General features: G+C 36.6%; 1 long non-coding RNA gene across 2 annotated transcripts in view; it reads right to left on the bottom strand.

The window, feature by feature from the left end:
* The window catches only part of LOC147349185 (uncharacterized), a 242,944-nt gene that overhangs the window by 91,178 nt on the left and 133,292 nt on the right, over positions 1-18,474 (bottom strand). The gene's annotated exons all lie outside the window — the stretch shown is intronic.

The raw sequence follows: 18,474 nt of genomic DNA, 5'->3' as shown, positions 1-18,474 counted from the left end.
TGGACAGAGTAGAATGGCATATTTGAAGGGCAAGGGCTGTGACTATTTATCAAATAAAATCACAGCATTTCAATATTTTAACACTCAGGACATCTGTACCAGTGTGTGCCAGCTGAATATCTGAAATGTACCTTGAATTACAAATTTCCAACTCTAACCATTCTTTGTGCATGAGATCAAGAGAGTAAATATTTCTTGAACTGAGAAAATTAACCTAGTCTATGAATTTTCTTATTTCTCAATATTTGCTCATAAGACTTCTCTTGGCTTACTTTTTAGTTTTTCCACTATCTACATTCAACTCATCTTTTGTGAATCAGTGGCAATACCAGCCCTGCTCCTAAGCCTTCCCAGAATCCCATAGTTAGAATTAAAGGCTGCCTTTTCCTCAGGATAACAATAAACTATACTCCCAGTGACTGCTACCACAGGAAGACTTTAATTATAGCTTCTTCTAAATGTGTTTAGGATAGAGTTTCTGGTTTGCTTTGTAAATCTATAATTGAAGCCTAGCTGAATGCCTTTCCATAAAAATAGTGCCAAATAAAGAAATTTAAGAAGAGACAACAAATGCTGGATAAGTGATCATATTGAAAATTTATACCCATTTAAGAGCGAACAAACAACTCTTTAATGTATTTTAAACCCAGTGAGTTTATTCTCTCGGGAAAAGATAAGCAAGTGCAAGCACAAAGAAAGGAAATGCAGAACTAAGGGCTGCTCTTTAAGGTGAGAGCTATCTGCTAGTACGAGGCCCCATTTTTATACTATTATGTTTCAACCTCATATTACTTTAATAATTCAGAGTGGTTTAATTTACGTTTAATAGTGGAAAATATACTATAATGTTCCTTTTAGTGGAAAGGAAAAGAAACATAATTTGTTCCCATTGTAATTTTTTTTCTCGACTTCCTGCTGAACAGGTCATCCAAGGGCAAGATAAAGTAACTCGAAATCCAACTTTGTTAGGGCAGTGATGTCAACTTGCAAGCAATGTGTGAGTCTCATTATGCTTTCTTTTCAAGATGACCTTCCTGTAACTCCCATTTTGCTTTTATATTTTCACATATTTTATGTATAAAGATTCACTGAAAGCTATAAAAATTATTCCAACTTTAGGGCAAAATTGCTCTTTTAGCTGCATAAACAGGATAGAACATGGCAACCTCATATCCGTTGCAAGCTTGCTTTCCACTCTTCTTTCAAGATAGTCACTGCATCCATTGAATTAAAGCTCATTTTTGAAATAAATTCCATAAATGCAATACCTAGTCCCTATTCTATCCAGTATATCCTCAGCTTCTTATTTACTTGCTTCTAAGACAGGATAGGGTAATTTGTTTAAAAGCACTCTATCTTTTCTTTCTATTTGATTCTTCATTTGTTTCCTATCTCTGAGTTTCCCAACTCTTTCTGCTACAAATGTCTAAGGGAACGATGAATAATCAATCTTCTATTGCTACTTCACATTTTCTAATTCTGACTTTTCATTTCAATGTAATCCCTTCTAATAAGGGCCATTATATGGCTGCATGCAGTTCCCAAAAGCCTAGTTGGTAGAAATGACTTACAGTGTCTGTTCTATCATCCACACCCCAGTTTCCCCTAGGCTTAAGGTAAACAAATAACTGAGAAATTTATTTATAATACCTCTGCCTCCTTCCTCTGTTACCTCTGATGCATACACACACCATAAGGTAGCAAATAATGCTCTCCTCAAAAGTCTTTCAACATCTCATTTTATTTTGCCAATGTTCTTCTTTCAGTATGATATACTGTTACTAAAATATTTATAGGGACAAGTACATAAGCTAGTGAAACTTTTTCTAAAGTTTTTAGTTCATGTTTCCACTGAATGTTTATGGAATCACAACATATTTGGTATATTTTTGTAGCTTATTTCATGTACAGTTAAATTTTATATTTTCAATAGTTTAAATTATTTGTATCTTTTTTCCCTCTGGGGTATTTAGAAAACAAAGTGAAAATATTGGTGGAAGGGAACACCTTATAATGGGTTTAGGTTTGGGTAGCAAAATAGGAACTAAAAGGCATTTTATGTCTAACTCATATATTTGCTGCATTAAGCCCTTTCCTCTTATCTGTTAAAATGAAAACAGCCTAAATTATTCTCTAAAGGCATGTGCCAATGCAGAGCATGTTAAACGTTTTCCTGGAACAGACACATTGTCTTCCATATTCCATCTTCTAAAGTTCCATATACTTTATCCTGGAAAGTGGCAGAATAAAATAAAAGAAGCTCTAAAAACTATCAGTAACCAGTGAGTGTACTAAAACAAGTGAACACTTGATAAATCTTGGTCTTGAAATTTTATGAAAAAGCATAAAATAATTTATATAGACATGGCTATCATTACAGATTACAAATCTCAAAACGTTTACCAGTCTCAACCCTTCCTTAAAACCAAAAGTGTTGCATTAGAATTTTTATTCTAGCAAAAAGCTAGAAATTTCAAAAATTACTCTTGCTTAATCTTCCCAGTACTTTATAATACAAGTTAGAAAAAAAATAGTTGTTATGACTTACACAAATTCTTTTTGCTGCAATTTAAACTTTTAGCTTTCTGTTTGTTACTGAGAGGAAGGCAATCACCATCCTCTTATTAGATACTTATTAGACAAAATTAAAAAAAAAATTACCTAGGCTTTGTTTTATTTTAGTAAGCCCAATATTCAACTTCCACAGGACTGGGGAAACAGACTCTTGGAGGGCACAACAAAACCTTGTGCACATCAGGATCCAGGAGAAAGGAGCCGTGACTCCACAAAAGACTGAGCCAGACTTGCCTGTGAGAGTTGCTGGCAGAGGTGTGGGTCAACAGTGGCCTTCTGCAGGGTCAGGGACAGTGACTGCAATAGTCTGGGAGCCGCAGCATGCTGGCATAAGTCCTTTTGAAGGAGGTCGCCATTACTGCCATTACCCCAACCATAATTGGGTCTCAGGCCAAACTACAGGGAGAGAACACAGCCTCACCCACCAGCAGACAAGAGGATGGAAAATTTACTGAGCATGGCCTTGCTCACCAGAGCCAGGCCCAGTTTTACCCACAGCCAGTGCCTCCCATCAGGAAGCTTCCTCAAGCCTTCTATCCTCATCCATCAGAGGCCCAAAAGAATGAAAACCACAATCACAGGAAACTAATCAAAATGATCACAAGAATCACAGATTTGTCTAACTCAGTGAAACTATGAGCCATGCCGCATAGGGCCACCCTAGATGGATGGGTTATGGTGGAGAGTTCTGGCAAGACATGGTACACTGGAGAAGGGAATGGCAAACCACTTCAGTATTTTTGCCTTAAGAACCCCACGAACAGTATGAAAAGACAAAAGATGTGACACTGAAAGATGAATTCCCCAGGTCAGTAGGTGACAATATGCTGCTGTAAAGAGTAGAGAAATAGCTCCAGAGGAATGAAGAGCCTGAATCAAAGCAAAAACAATGCCAAGGTGTGGAGTGTCTGGTGATCAAAGTAAAGTTCAATTCTGTAAAGAACAATATTGCATAGGAACCTGGAATGTTAGGTCCATGAATCAAGGCAAATTGGAAGTGGTCAAACAGGAGATGGCAAGAGTGAACATCACATTTTAGGAATCAGTGAACTAAAATGGACAGCAATGGGTAACTTTAATTCAGACGACCATAATATCCTCTATTGTGGGCAAGAATCCCTTAGAAAAAATGGAGTAGCCCTCAGAGACAACAAAAGAATTCAAAATGCAGTACTTGGGTGAAATCTCAAGAATGACAGAATGAGCTCTGCTCATTTCCAAGTCAATTCAATATCAGAGTAATCCAAGTCTATGCCCCAACCACTAATGATGAAGAAGCAGAAGTTGAATGGATCTATAAGACCTACCAGACCTTCTAGAACAAACACCAAAAAAAGATATCCTTTTCCCTTGTGGCTCAGCTGGTAAATAATCCACCTGCAATGCAGGAGACTTGGGTTCAGTCCCTGGTTTTGGATTGGCTACCCACTCCAGTATTCTGGCCTAGAGAAATCCATGGACTACAGTCCATGGTGCCGCAAAGCATCACACAGGACTGAGTGACTTTCACTTTCGCTTTTCATCATAGGGAACTGGAATGCAAAAGTAGAAAGTCAAGAGATCCCGGAAGTAAAGACAAGCTTGGCCTTGGAGTACAAAATGAAGTAGGGCAAAGGCTAGAAGAGTTTTGCCAAGAGAACACACTAGTCATAGAAAAGACCCTCTCCAAAAACGCAAGAGGCGACTCTACATAACAGATGGTCAATAACAAAATAAGATTGATTGTATTTTTTGTAGCTGAAGATGGAGAAGCTCTATACAGTCAGCAAAAATAAGACTGGGAACTGAGTGTGGCTCAGATCATGAACTCCTTATTGCCAAATGCAGACTTAAATTGAAGAAAGAAGGGAAAACCACTAGGCCATTCAGGTATGACCTAAATCAAATTCCTTACAATTATACAGTGGAAATGACAAATAGATTCAAGGGATTAGATCTGATAGACAGAGTGCCAGAAGAAATATGGATGGAGGTTTGTAAGATTTTACAGGAGGCAGTGATCAAAACCTTCTTCAAGAAAAAGATATGCAAAAAGGCAAAATGGTTATCTAAGGAGGTCTTACAAAAGCTGTGAAAAGAAGAGAACTGAAAGGCAAAGAAGAAAAGGAAAAATATATCCATCTGAATGCAGAGTTCTAAAGAATAGCAAGGAGAGATAAGAAAGCCTTCCTGAGTGATCAGTGCAAAGAAATATAGGAAAACAGTAGAATGGGAAAGACTAGAGATCTCTTCAAGAAAATTAGAGATACCAAGGGGACATTTGATGCAAAGATGAGCTTGATAAAGGACAGAAATGGTATGGAACTAACAGAAGCAGGATATTAAGAAGAGGTAGCAAGAATAAACAGAACTGTACAAAAAAGATCTTAATGACCCAGATAACCACGATGGTGTGATCACGCACTTACAGGCAGACATCCTGGAGTGCCAAGTCAAGTGGGCCTTAGGAAGCATCACTACAAAGAAAGCTAGTGGAGGTGATGGAATTCCAGTTGAGCTATTTCAAATCCTAAAAGATGATGCTGTGAAAGTGCTGCACTCAATATATCAGCAAATTTGGAAAACTCAGCAGTGGCCATAGGACTGGTAAAGGTCAGTTTTCATTCCACTCCCAAAGAAGGACAATGCCAAAGAATGTTCAAACTACTGCACATTCGCACTCATTTCATATGCTAGCAAGTTAATGCTCAAAATTCTCCAAGCTAGACTTCAAAAGTACATGAACTGAGAAATCTCAGATGTTCAAGGTGGATTTAGAAAAGGCAGAGGAACCAGAGATCAAATTGCCAACATAGATAAATCAAGAAAATTCCAGAAAAACATATACTTCTGCTTCACTGAGCATGTTAAAGCCTTTTACTTTATGGATCACAACAAACTGTTGAAAATTCTTAAAGAGATGGGAATACCAGAACACCTTACCTGCCTCCTGAGAAACCTGTATGCTGATCAAGAAGCAATAGTAAGAAATTGATATGAACAATGAACTGGTTCCAAATTGGGAAAGGAGTATGTCAAGGCTGTGTATTGCCACCCTGATTATTTAACTTACAGGTAGAGTACATCATGCACAGGCTGGATGAAGTACAAGCTGGAATCAAGATTTCTGGGAGAAATATCAGTATCCTCAGATATACAAATGACACTACCCTTACGGCAGAAAGCAAAGAGGAACTAAAGAGCCTCTTGATGAAGGTGAAAGAGGAGAGTGAAATGCTGGCTTAAAACTCAACATTTAGAAAACTAAGATCATGGCATCCGGTCCCATCACTTCATAGCAAATAGATGGGGAAACAATGGAAACTGTGACAGACTTTATTTTTGGGGGCTGTGAAATCACTGCAGATGATGACTGCAGCCACAAAATTAAAAGATGCTTGTGCCTTGGAAAAAAAAGCTATGACAAGCCTAGACAGTGTATTAAAAAGCAGAGATATTACTTTGCCAACAAAGGTCCGTCTAGTCAAAGCTATGGTTTTTCCAGTAGTCTTGTGTGGATGTGAGAGTTGGACCATAATGGAAGCTGACCACAAAAGAATTGATGCTTTTGAACTGTGATGTTAGAAAAGACTCTTGAGAGTCCCCTGTACAGCAAGGAGTTCAAACCAGCCAATCCTAAAGGAAATTAACCCTGAATATTCATTGGAAGGATTGATGCTGAAACTGAAGCTCCAATACTTTGGCCACCTGATGCAAAGAACTGACTCATTGGAAAACACCTTTATGCTGGGAAAGACTGAAGGCAGGAGGAGAAGGGGATGACAAAGGACAAGATGTTTGGATGGCATCACTGACTCAATGGCTTCCCTGGTGGCTCAGACGGTAAAGCGTCTGCCTACAATGCAGGAGATCCGGGTTCAATCCCTGGGTCAGGAAGACCTCCTGGAGAAGGAAATGGCAACCCACTCCAGTATTCTTGCCTGGAAAATCCCATGGACTGAGGAGCCTGGTAGGCTACAGTCCATGGGGTCGCAAAAAGTCGGAGACGACTGAGTGACTTCACTTTCACTTTCACTGACTCAATGGACATGAGTTTGAGCATGTTCCAGGAGATGGTGAAGGACAGGAAGCCTGGTGTGCTGCAGTCCATGGGGTCTCAAAGAGTCAGACACAACTGAATGACTCAAGAACAATAACAATATCAATATTCATATTTTGACAACAATCTCCTGGAAACTTTCTCATTTATGTTCTGATTTCAAACTTTGTGACTGCATGTTGTCTTAGGATTGAAGACAGACTTGTCATTTAGAAGATTTATGGGTGTTTTGCTTTATTTTTGTGTTTGAGATTCAGGTCGCTGAAGACATCTCATCCCACATGTATGGATTTACCTACAAATGGATTTTGAATGTATTTTCCCCCTCTTTTTTTTTTTTTTTCAACTTTATGGTAATTCTTATACCCTACCTCATTAGAGAAAGGAATGAAAAGAACATTTTAGGAAATACCTTTTCCATTTTTTCATGTAAGCAAAAAAAAAAAAAAAAAAAAAAGGAAAGTGATTACTTAACACTTATGACATTTCCTAAAAAACAATTGTAATCTAATCAAGAACTTTTACCTTCAAGGTGATGCCTAGGGCTCCAGATTCTCAATATTCAGATATCATGTGTCTGTTTAGTACTCAAGGGACCAGTGTGGCTTACATGCAACATGGAGGTAGCTAGACAAGTTTGAAGATACTTTCACGTTCAAGTTCACTCTACAATGGATCTAGGAGACCTAAATCTCTGTAATATTTTCAAAATTACCTAAATTTCTCAAATTGTCTCAGAAATGAATAAAAGCTCATGATTTTCATTATGCTGAAACCAAATTCTTGACCCTATCCATCCTATGTCCTGTTTTCTAAAATGTACCTGAATTAGACACGTTTCCTAGAGAAAGATGTTGAGAAGTGGAATCAACAGACAGTAAGTCTATCAGAACAAATGGCTCAATAAATACTTGGACAAAAAAAAAAACACAATAGTTTATATATGGTTTCAGTTTATAGTGCCAGAATACAAAAACCCAGACATTTCATTATATTCATACACATCAGTATATAATGATACCAAACACATGAATCTTTTAAGCTGATGAAAGAAATTACCATTTCTACCTGTTATCTAAGCTAGAAGTCATAAAACAAAAATGCACCTCCCACCATTTAATAATTTTATTTAAAATAAGTATCTTGAGTTTGTATTCCATAAGCTGGGAAGAACAATTTATCTTCCATAATGGGCTCTATCTTTTGTCTTGGTGACTCAGGGTCTTTCAAGCATTTCTGACTGCTTCTTGCTCCCTAGCAATTTCCTCACTTGACAACACCCTGCTGCTGCTGCTGCTAAGTCGCTTCAGTCTTGTCCAACTCTGTGCGATCCCATAGATGGCAGCCCACCAGGCTCCCCCGTCCCTGGGATTCTCCAGGCAAGAACACTGGAGTGGGTTGCCATTTCCTTCTCCAATGCATGAAAGTGAAAAGTGAAAGTGAAGTAGCTCAGTCATGTCCAACTCTTAGCGACCCCATGGACTGCAGCCCACCAGGCTTCTCTGTCCATGGGATTTTCCAGGCAAGAGTTCTGGAGTGGGGTGCCATTGCCTTCTCCATGACAACACCCTGCTGCTGCTGCTGCTGCTGCTGCTGCTGCTGCTAAGTCGCTTCAGTCGTGTCTGACTCTGTGCGACCCCATAGACGGCAGCCCACCAGGCTCCCCCATCCCTGGGATTCTCCAAGCAAGAACACCGGAGTGGGTTGCCATTTCCTTCTCCAATGCATGAAAGTGAAAAGTGAAAGGGAAGTTGCTCAGTCATGTCCGACTCTTAGCAACCCCATGGACTACAGCCTACCACGCTCCTCCACCCATGGGATTTTCCAGGCAAGAGTACTGGAGTGGGAAGGCCCAAACATTTTCCTCTTTGACAGAGCAAGGAAACTACCCTGTCACCTTAGGGAATGTACGGCCTAAGTGAATGGATACAATTCAACACGATTTTCTCCCAAATGACTAAAACACATAAAATATATAAAGATTTATGGACCGTAGAGTTCATTCATTCAACAAAAATATATTGAGTCTATTGTCTACCAAGGCATATGTACTCCCCTAAGTACAATCCACAAAGAACACAGGTTAAGATTACCATTGAATGGAATATTTTGGAAAACATATCTTTTAAGTTTATTATAAATGTTAATGCTTCATACAGGCGAAATCTATGTAAAATATCACAAATGTACATAGTTTAATTAAAAGGGGATTCTTTCCTTATCTTGCAAATAATTATCACAGAATATTAGAGCTGAAAGAGGACTAGATAGTACTAGGTCTTAACAGTTTAACACATGAAGAGACCAGTTATAAAAGGTAAATGTTATACAACTAATTTTGAAAGAGTTGAAATGTAATCTCACATATCTTGATTCCCAAGCCATTCTGCTGCAAAAATAATTTTTAAAAAGCAATGCTTTCTAATAGGCTATTTCATGATACTATATGCTATTTCTCAATAATAAAATTATTAACAATGAGACTTTTTTTCATGATTCATAGAAGTACACAATTTTATCAGCATTTCCCTGAGGGGGATAAATCAGAACAAAATTTGGACTAAAATAGTAATCTACAGTTTAAGCAATGCTTTCATATTTTAAAAACCATGCTGTATTTATCAATTTAATAAGGTCAAACTTTACACATTGCTTTGGTGTCAGTAGACTTTTTTTTTTTTTTGGATGCTACTATTAACATTGGAGGTTCGATCTGATTGACCAAAATAGTAGTGCATGAGATACCGTTTGAAATTGCTTATCTCCCAAGAATGTTGAAAAAGTTTTAGGAAATATTCTCTCTTTTTAAGTCAAGAGAGAATTAGTCATACTCCTTCTTTAGTAGAGAAGGTAGATCATTGACCTTTCTATTGCAACTTTACCTTTCTATTGCAACCTTACCTTTCTATTGCAAGTCTTACCTTTTGACACAACTGAGAATCTTGCTCCACAATTAATTGTGTTAACATGGGTAGCACAGAGTTACCATGTTCTGTAATATGAGAAGGTATATGTCTTTCTATTTGGGAATACTTTCCTGTGCTGAGGAGTTTCTGTGCCATTTGGGTTAATGAACTATTTTCATCTAGGTAAACTACGGGGACATAATAAACAGAAATTTCCTTTGATCTTCTCTCAAAATTAAGCCATTATATGTCCTTTATGTAAAATTAATTTTCATCTAGGATTAGGAAAAATATTATTGATGGCATTTCATATCCAGACATCCTTATCTTTTAATGCCAAATAAACTGAAAACCATCATGGAATTAGGTTCCTCATCTTATGTATGATTAAGCTTTCCTTTTCACCAGCCTAACTTATCTCAGTACTGAATTCTCTAGATTTAGCTATAAAAATCTAAAATTATCAAGACAATTGTACAGCAAGAAAGAGCTAATAATATTTCTAGACTTTTAGGTAAAGCCAAAAGTGAGCAAAATTTAGGTTAATGAGTGTTAAATTCAAAATGAAATCAAAAGAACTTAGAATCATAATAGTATATTGAAGAAATTTCAAGAAATTAAATATAAATATTTTCAAACAGCCACTACAATAACAAAAATTAAGTATTACTCTATTGACAAACAACCACAACTACTAAGTGGTAATTGGAGTTATATTTGCTCAATTAATCTCATTATGGTTTATGACATTAGTTTCTGAATACTGTGAATAGACTTAAAATATATATTTTTTCATGAAATACTCATCAAAAGGTATATAATGCTATTATATGAAACTCATAGGTTTAATTTTAAAATATATACACTTAGAAAATATTGTTTTGATGCTGTATATATGCAGTTATCATATATAAATATATATAACATTGGTAGGAAAATAATTTTCTTATATTGAAGAAGGAAAAATACTAGCTGTTACAATATACTTCTTAGTAAAAACTAAATCGGGAAATTTGTATAAATCAGCAGAACATTAAAAAAAAAAATCAACAAGGAGCATAGTTCTACTGCAGACTTAGGAAAATAGGACCCCTGTCCTGGACCCTGTCTTTAGAGTTTCCAGTTCTCACCTTACTGTGACCAAGCTCCTCCCCACTGGATGAGGAGTCAGTGGGGCCAATGGGATGTGCCCACATGGAGCCTTTTACCTAGTCTAGGTGAGGCTCGGGATTATAAAACACTGGAATCTACTTAAATGGCCTACACTTCTAGGGCCATTGCAGGTTTCTTCCTGGGCCTCTCTTCTTGAGGAATAATGAGGCGATTCATATGCTACCATAGGTTATACTTGATTTTTTGTGTCGTACACAATTACTGTCATATGCAATGGTAGTGTGTGGAGTGTTAGTCTCTCAGTCATGTCCAACTCTGTGCGACCCTATGGACTGTAGCCCACCAGGCTCCTCTGTCAATGGGATTCTCCAGGCAAGAATATTGGAGTGGATTGCCATACCCTTCTCCATTGGTAGCGAAAGGAGGAAGGTGGAAAACGAGTAAAGACAGTGCAGACATATCTTTTCTCCTAGGAGACAAAAACCCCTCTCTTTGCCTCACTGGCATCCACTATCATAATCTGACAAATAGTTTGACATAAATTGCCTTAAGGTATGACTTGCTACCCTTTGCTGAAATTACTCTTAAATTTTAACAAGAATCCAAGGTTTAACTCATGATTCTATGTATTATGAGAGCAAGTCTGCGAGGTCAGGGATTTTTTAGTAGTCCTTTGTGCGTGCTTCATGTCATACTAAATAACATCATGACTCTGTAGGGTGCCAGAAAGCTCTAGGAAGAGTATCTAGACTGCATTGCCTTGACAAAGTATGATAAAATATGTTGTCTCTTTCTGTATGCTAAATGCTTTGTCGCACTTGTCCTTCCTAGTATGATGGACCTCACAAATTGCTGGAATTTAAATTGGGCTTTTATTTTTGTTTTTTGGCCTACAAAATGAAATTCACATGTATTTGATGTCATCCTTAAAATCTTCATATTTTTGAGTGGATCAAAGAATCATATTAACAGATAGTCCCCACTGTTCTAAATTATACTGTCTGATAATTGACCACAGTAGGAGTTACTTGTAATGGCTATCAATTCAAGAGCAATTAGTGGGCAATAACGCTTAGAGAGAAAGCAACATGGGCTGCAAAGAAAGTGCTTTTAGATCAATACAACTTTTAAAATCTTGTAAATTTTAGGTGAGAAAAAGAATCCTTGATGAACAGAGAATGTTCAACCACTTATAACCATTCCAATCACAATATGAACATACCAAGGACTCAGCACAGGAAGAAGTTCTGGTTTAACTGAGAAAAGGTTATATTTCTAATTATGTATAACCTTTTAGTTGGTATTTACTTTATGACAGTGCTTGAATAGTGGGCAATGTTATAACCAATGGCAGTTTCTCTGGTCAATATTCTCATCCTTTGCCCCTGCTCAGGAAATTTCCAAGGTAAAGGAGAATTAAATGATGTAACTTTTATTTTGTCTTATCGAAATAATTTATACTATAGCTTATGTTGGATATAAAAAGGCAAAATAGAAGCTGAGGTTATAATTTGTAGACTGGACTCATTATTTACTGAGTGGACTCAGTTAATAACAATATTAAAAATTTAATACAATTAAGTTTACCCTGAAAATAACTACATTTTAAATTTTGGATATTAACTTGAATATATTTATCTAGGCACATAAATTGGTAAACTCTAAGGAATAAATATTTCAAAATAAAACATTATTCAAGCATGGAAAGATTTCTATGCCCATCAATAGTTTTGCTTCATGATAAACATTAAACATTATTTAATGTTTAATAAATTATTAATAGTTTTCAATGAAATCCAGTATGACGCTTTCATTTCTCTTGATTATTTTTACATTTACTAAAAGATTGAAATAAAACAATCTTAAGTTCAGGAAAATACTGTTTGATAGCATTAGACACTTTTGTATTACACAATCTAAAACACAAGTGGGGCATAAGTACTCTTGACTGACAAGGATCGATGTTAGAATATCACAAAAGTCCAAATGATGGGGAAATCTTTTAATATTTCTCATTCTTCACATCATGAAAGTATTCAAGTATGTCCACATTTATAGAGGGACTCTTTCTCAAAGCTCTAATTCTGAATTAGGTCAAGTGTTTGAAGATTACTTCCATAGATTATATTAAAATTACCTTAATAATGAATGGCCACAAAAGTCTCCTTTTAGTTACGATGCAAAAATAATAAAACTTTCATTTAGCATTGTGTTAATAAATGTTTATGGAGATATTATTACTATCTTGCTGGTTATAATATGTGAAATTAAAATACAAACAGATTATTATTTTTTCTCTCTTAAATTACCTCTAAGCCATCGTCATAGTGTATGGTAGTTGGGATTCTAAGATGGCCCCAGATATTCACACTCCCCTAGAAGAAAAGCTATGACCAACATAGATAGCATGTTAAAAAACAGAGACATTACTTTGCCAACAAAGGTCCATCTAGTCAAGGCTATGGTTTTTCTAGTAGTCACGTAAGGGTTAGGGTTAGGGTTAAGAGTTGGACCATAAAGAAAACTGACCACCGAAGAATTGATGCTTTTGAACTGTGGTATTGGAGAAGACTCTTGAGACTCCCTTGGACTGCAAGGAGATCAAACCAGTCAATCCTAAAGGATATCAGTCCTGAATATTCATTGGAAGGACTGATGCTGAAGCTGACACTTTAATACTTTGGCCACCTGATGAGAAGACCTGACTCATTTGAAAAGACCCTGATGCTGGAAAAGATTGAAGGCATCTTGATGGTTGGATGGCATCACTGACTCAATGGACATGAATTTGAGTGAACTCCCAGAGTTGGTGATGAACAGGGAGGCCTAGTATGCTGCAGTCCATGGGGTCACAGAGTCAAACACAACTGAGCAACTGAAATGAACTGATCCTTTATATAATCCCCTCTCCTATGTGAGGGCAGAAACTGCAGCTTGCTTCTAACCACTTTAATATGGCAAAGATTTTACGGATGTAACTAAGGTCTCCAATCCGTTGAATTTACGTTAGTGTTTGTTGCTCACCCTTGTCCAATTGTTTGTGACCCCATGGACTGTAGCCCACCAGACTTCTCTGTCCATGGAATTCTCCAGGCAAGAATACTGGAGTGGGTAGCCATTCTCTTCTCCAGGGGATCTTCCTGATTCAGGAATTGAACCCAGTCTCTTACATTGCAGTCAGATTCTTTACTGTCTGAGCCACCAGGGAATCAAATGGGAAATCATCCTAAATTGGCCTGAACTAATCAGATGGGCTTATTAAGAGATAATCTGCAGATCAAAGAGAAACACCTGTTGATCTTGAAGAAACAAGCTGTCATGAGTTCTTAGAGCAGCACAGAAGTGAATTCTGTCAAAACTGGGGTGAGCTTGGAAGAAGACCCTGAAGCTAGGATAAGAATTCATGCCGAATTCAGCCCTTGGTCATAGCTTTGAGAGACACTGAGCTGGGAAACCAGAAAAATAGGGTCCAGATTCCTGACCTATGGAAACTATAATAAATTTACATAAATTTAAATTAATTTTCTTCATAAAACTTACCACATTTGACATCTTCTTTATTTATTTATTGTATGAATTAATCTCATCTCAGAGGATGAGATGGTTGGATGGCATCACCAACTCGATGGACATGAGTTTGAGCAAGCTCCAAGAGTTGGTGATGGACAAGGAAGCCTGATGTGCTGCAGTCCGTGGGGTTGCAAAGAGTCAGACATGACTGAGCAACTGAACTGAACTGATTGTATGAATTATCTACTAGAATTGTTTTTGGAAGACTGGGACTTTATTTTCTTTGTTGCTGTATCTTAAAAATCCAAATGCATAATGATTGCTTAATAAACATTTGATTATTATCAAAATTATACATATAAATGTATATTATGTATTTGTGTTGAGACTATAGATATTCTCAGAAGTAAATCATTAAGTTCAAGAGTCCTTAATATCAGTTTTATTAATGCTAAAACCATATTAACTCATCTAATTCCATCCTTTTTATTTCAGTCCTCCTTCCTCAGTCCATAATGTCTCCTCAGTCTATAATGTCACCTCAGTCTATAATTCCACCATGTTATTTCTCTGATGCAAGCAACCTTTGCTCTACAACACACATATTATAAGTGAACCATTCTGCCTGGTTACAGAGACCTGCCTTAACTCAGTTTCAGCTCTCTTTACAACTTGACGTCACTTTAACCCAACTTCCCTGTATATGTTCTGCTTAAACAGATCTCTCCCTGCTCTGTCAGTCCCCTCAATCTCTGTGTATTTGCTGACTTTCTTCCTCAGTTCCTAATGCTTATTTCTTTATCTCACTTTACCCACCCTTGAAATTCAAGTTTGAACACAAAAATCTTGCCTAGTCACACTGTACTCAACTTCAGTTTCATCTCTCCAGTTACATGTGACAGCCTGATAGTGTGGCAGAAAGTGCAAAATGGAAGGTGATGGACTCCAGGCTGTAATAGTTAGTAACTGTGTCGCCCTGACTATATAAAGTAACCACTCCAAAACATGTTCTGCATTTTCAAATACAACAAGCTCAAATACTTTACAGCTTGCTTCAACATTAAAAATCCTTGTAGCACAATTCCTGGCACATTGCAATTTATTTCATATGAATTCATTTCTAGTTATATGTTTTCTTTCCCCCAAAACAAGTGGCACAAATCAAAATCAGGATATATCAGGTCTCAATGAATACTTTCTGTTTCTCCAAGAGTTTTCATTTTCCTCAAGAATACTAAAACAATGGCTGACAAAACATCATACTCTATAGTAATTAAAAATATTAATGGAAGTAAATAGATGTAATCTAGATGGAATCTTCAAATATCTTTAACATGCCATGAGATTTCCCTGACCAAAAATCTTTCATTTGTGATGCTATTCTCATTATAGCATAAGGGAATTGTAAAGGAAATTGGTGGAGCTCCCAAAGCTATGATGACAAAAATGTCCACCTACTACAAAGAGACATCAAAAACTTAGAGCATTTTGCTTAACTTGAAATGAAAAATAGTCCTATTTATTCTCTATTATATACAACACATAATCTAGGATAGCTTGTTTTAGATTTAAATATATAATTATAATATGTTCAGTTTTATCTTAGTAAGTAGAAAAGAGCAACATTACATGAAATGCCAAAACATTTTCTCATAGCTTTTTAGGTTTGTTTTCATAAAATTATTGTTAAATGACAATTATTAGCATTTAGAAAGATTATGTGCTTCCAAAAACAAAGAGAACACCACAGTTTATTAACTGATAACTCTTGCTGTTTCTAATTGTTTTAGATTCATGAGAACAGCACTCAGGGTCAACAGAGAGCTTCTGTGCACAGATATTGCCTACCTCCAACTACATTTAGAACCTATAAACTTCTTTCAGAATAACACTATTTATAAAGACAACTCTTCAGTTAAAACTGTTTTATTCTGGGTCAAGTGCAATTTTTAAAAATGCTTCACAAATTGTTGTTTTTTTTAATTGACTATACTACTTCTAGTGGTTTACAAGTTTATGGTTAAAGATTCATGAACTGAATAAAAAAGGCTCAGGGATTTCTACTTTTTACACAGTGAAGAGAAAAACATTCAATAATCTAATAAATACTTTGTCTCTTACAAGTACTGAGAGTTGCAAAATATGGTTTAAGATCTCTGTCTTAGCTCAGCCAGATGCTCTTTGATGACCTAGAGGAGTGGGCAGTTCAAGAGGGAGGAGATATATGTATACTTGTGGCTGATTCACATTGTTGTATGGCAGAAACCACCACAGCATTGTAAAGCAATTATCCTCCAATTAAAAATAAATTTTAAACAAAAGTGAGAAAAAGAACTCTGTGCATCACTGACTCAATGGATATGAGTTTGAGCAAGATCTGGGAGATGGTGAAGATCAGGGAAGCATGACGTGCTGCCGTCCACGTAGTTGCAACGAGTTGGACATAACTGAGCAACTCAACAACAAAAACACTATATAATGATCAACGGATCAATACAAGAAGAGGATTTTACACTCACCAACATATATGCACCTAAGGAGCAACCAAATACATACAACAAATACTAACAGACATAAAGGCAGAAATTGACAGGAATACAAAAAAAGTAGGGCACTTTAACACTTCACTCATATCAATGGACAGACCTTACGGACAGAGAAATCAATCAGTAAGGCAACAGAGAACTTAAGTGATACAACAGAACAATTAGACTTAATTGATATTTTCAGGATATTATATCCCAACTCCAAGAGTGGGCTACACTGTCAAGTATTAAACAGAGACATCAATAAAGTCTCCTTAACTTTATTTCCAGGGCTACATATTAGGAAATGTAGAGACTGGCAGAGCAATCATTTAAGTATTCATAAATGTAAACACCAATTTCTTTTGCATGCTTAATTTTCAGTTTAAATACTCTTGACAAAGAAGCCTAAGCCTTTATCCCTACAATTATCCTTTATTTTGTCGATGGGTATGTATGTATGTATGTCTCCTTATCCTATGCATAGCATTGACAATCATTATGAATATTTAACATTTGCACACTTCTGTACTGGACTCAGTTCATGTGCCTCCCTGGATTGGCTCAGCTCTACCTGCTGCTCAGGTTTTGGCTACTTGCTTAGTGGATGAGGCCATAAAGGTGGCTAGGCCTCCCTGGCAGAATTCACAACAGCTCTGTTGCCCACACTCAAACTTTGCACATGACCAGAGGGAGCGGTTCTTCCCACTGTGCTGTAAGATGTGAGATCTGGCTTTTGTAATGTCTGCTGGGAAAGGTCAGGAAAATAGGCGATACAAAATGTACCATCTTTTAAGTGCTAGTTTTGACAATGACAACAGCAAATAGTTTGTGAGAAGTTATACAATTACAAATTATTTCAAAGACTTTTGAAATTATTTTTCCTATACCTTTTAAAGCAGTCACAAGACATGCATCAAAATTGTGTTGAGTGGAATACCTATCAATCTCTTCTAAATACTTCGTAAAATATGGTCAACAAATAAGACTATCCCCTCACCTCTTTTAGCTTACAATTCAGGTTAAGGGAGAAAGATAATTAGAAAAGCAGTAACAATGCATGCAGCACAATAATTCTTAATATAAGGAAAGAACATCATGATGATACCTAATTAGGTAAAACGTGCTGGAAAAAGTGATAACTATACTGACTGCTAAAGGAAAATAAAGATGTCAACTGAACAAGGGCTTCATTCATTCATTTATTTATTCAGCAAATATTTATAAATACCTACCATTCACTGTAAACTTTCCTTAGCAGTGGAGAGAGATCACTGAACAAAAAAGAAAGAATTTCTTTCCTATAGACTTTATTCTATTGAGTAGACGCAGAAATTAAAAATAAACATATAATAAATTAGGTGATATATGTTATGGATAAAATAAACCAGGGACAGTGTTTAGTCAGTGCCAGGATAATGGGCAATTTTTAAAAATTGGTTAGGAAACTTTTCAGTGAGGTTGTTATATTTAAGCGAGTATTTAAACGAGGTGAGGGAAAGAGTCCTAAAGATATCTGAGGCAAAGACATTCCAGGTAGAAAGAATAGCAAATGCAAAGTTCCAAAAGTCAAAGTATTCCTAAGAGACCTCAAGCACTGACATGGAATCTAGTAGAAAGAGAGAGGTCAAGAAGAATACTGGAAATGAGGCAAGGGAGGAAACAAGGAGTCAAGTAATCTGGGGCAAATGGAGCTGTGAATTTAGATCTGTAAGAGTCAGATCACCAACAGATTGAAATAAATATATAGCAGAAGGGAGAACCAAGGACTAATTCTGGAATGTTTCTATGTTACTACTCTCAGATA

Source organism: Bos grunniens, chromosome 21 (genome assembly GCF_055505025.1).
Source record: "Bos grunniens cultivar Pamir isolate PY7600 chromosome 21, Bosgru_T2T1.0, whole genome shotgun sequence".
Classification (NCBI taxonomy): Eukaryota; Metazoa; Chordata; class Mammalia; order Artiodactyla; family Bovidae; genus Bos; species Bos grunniens.
This window is presented reverse-complemented; position numbering and strand designations above follow the sequence as displayed.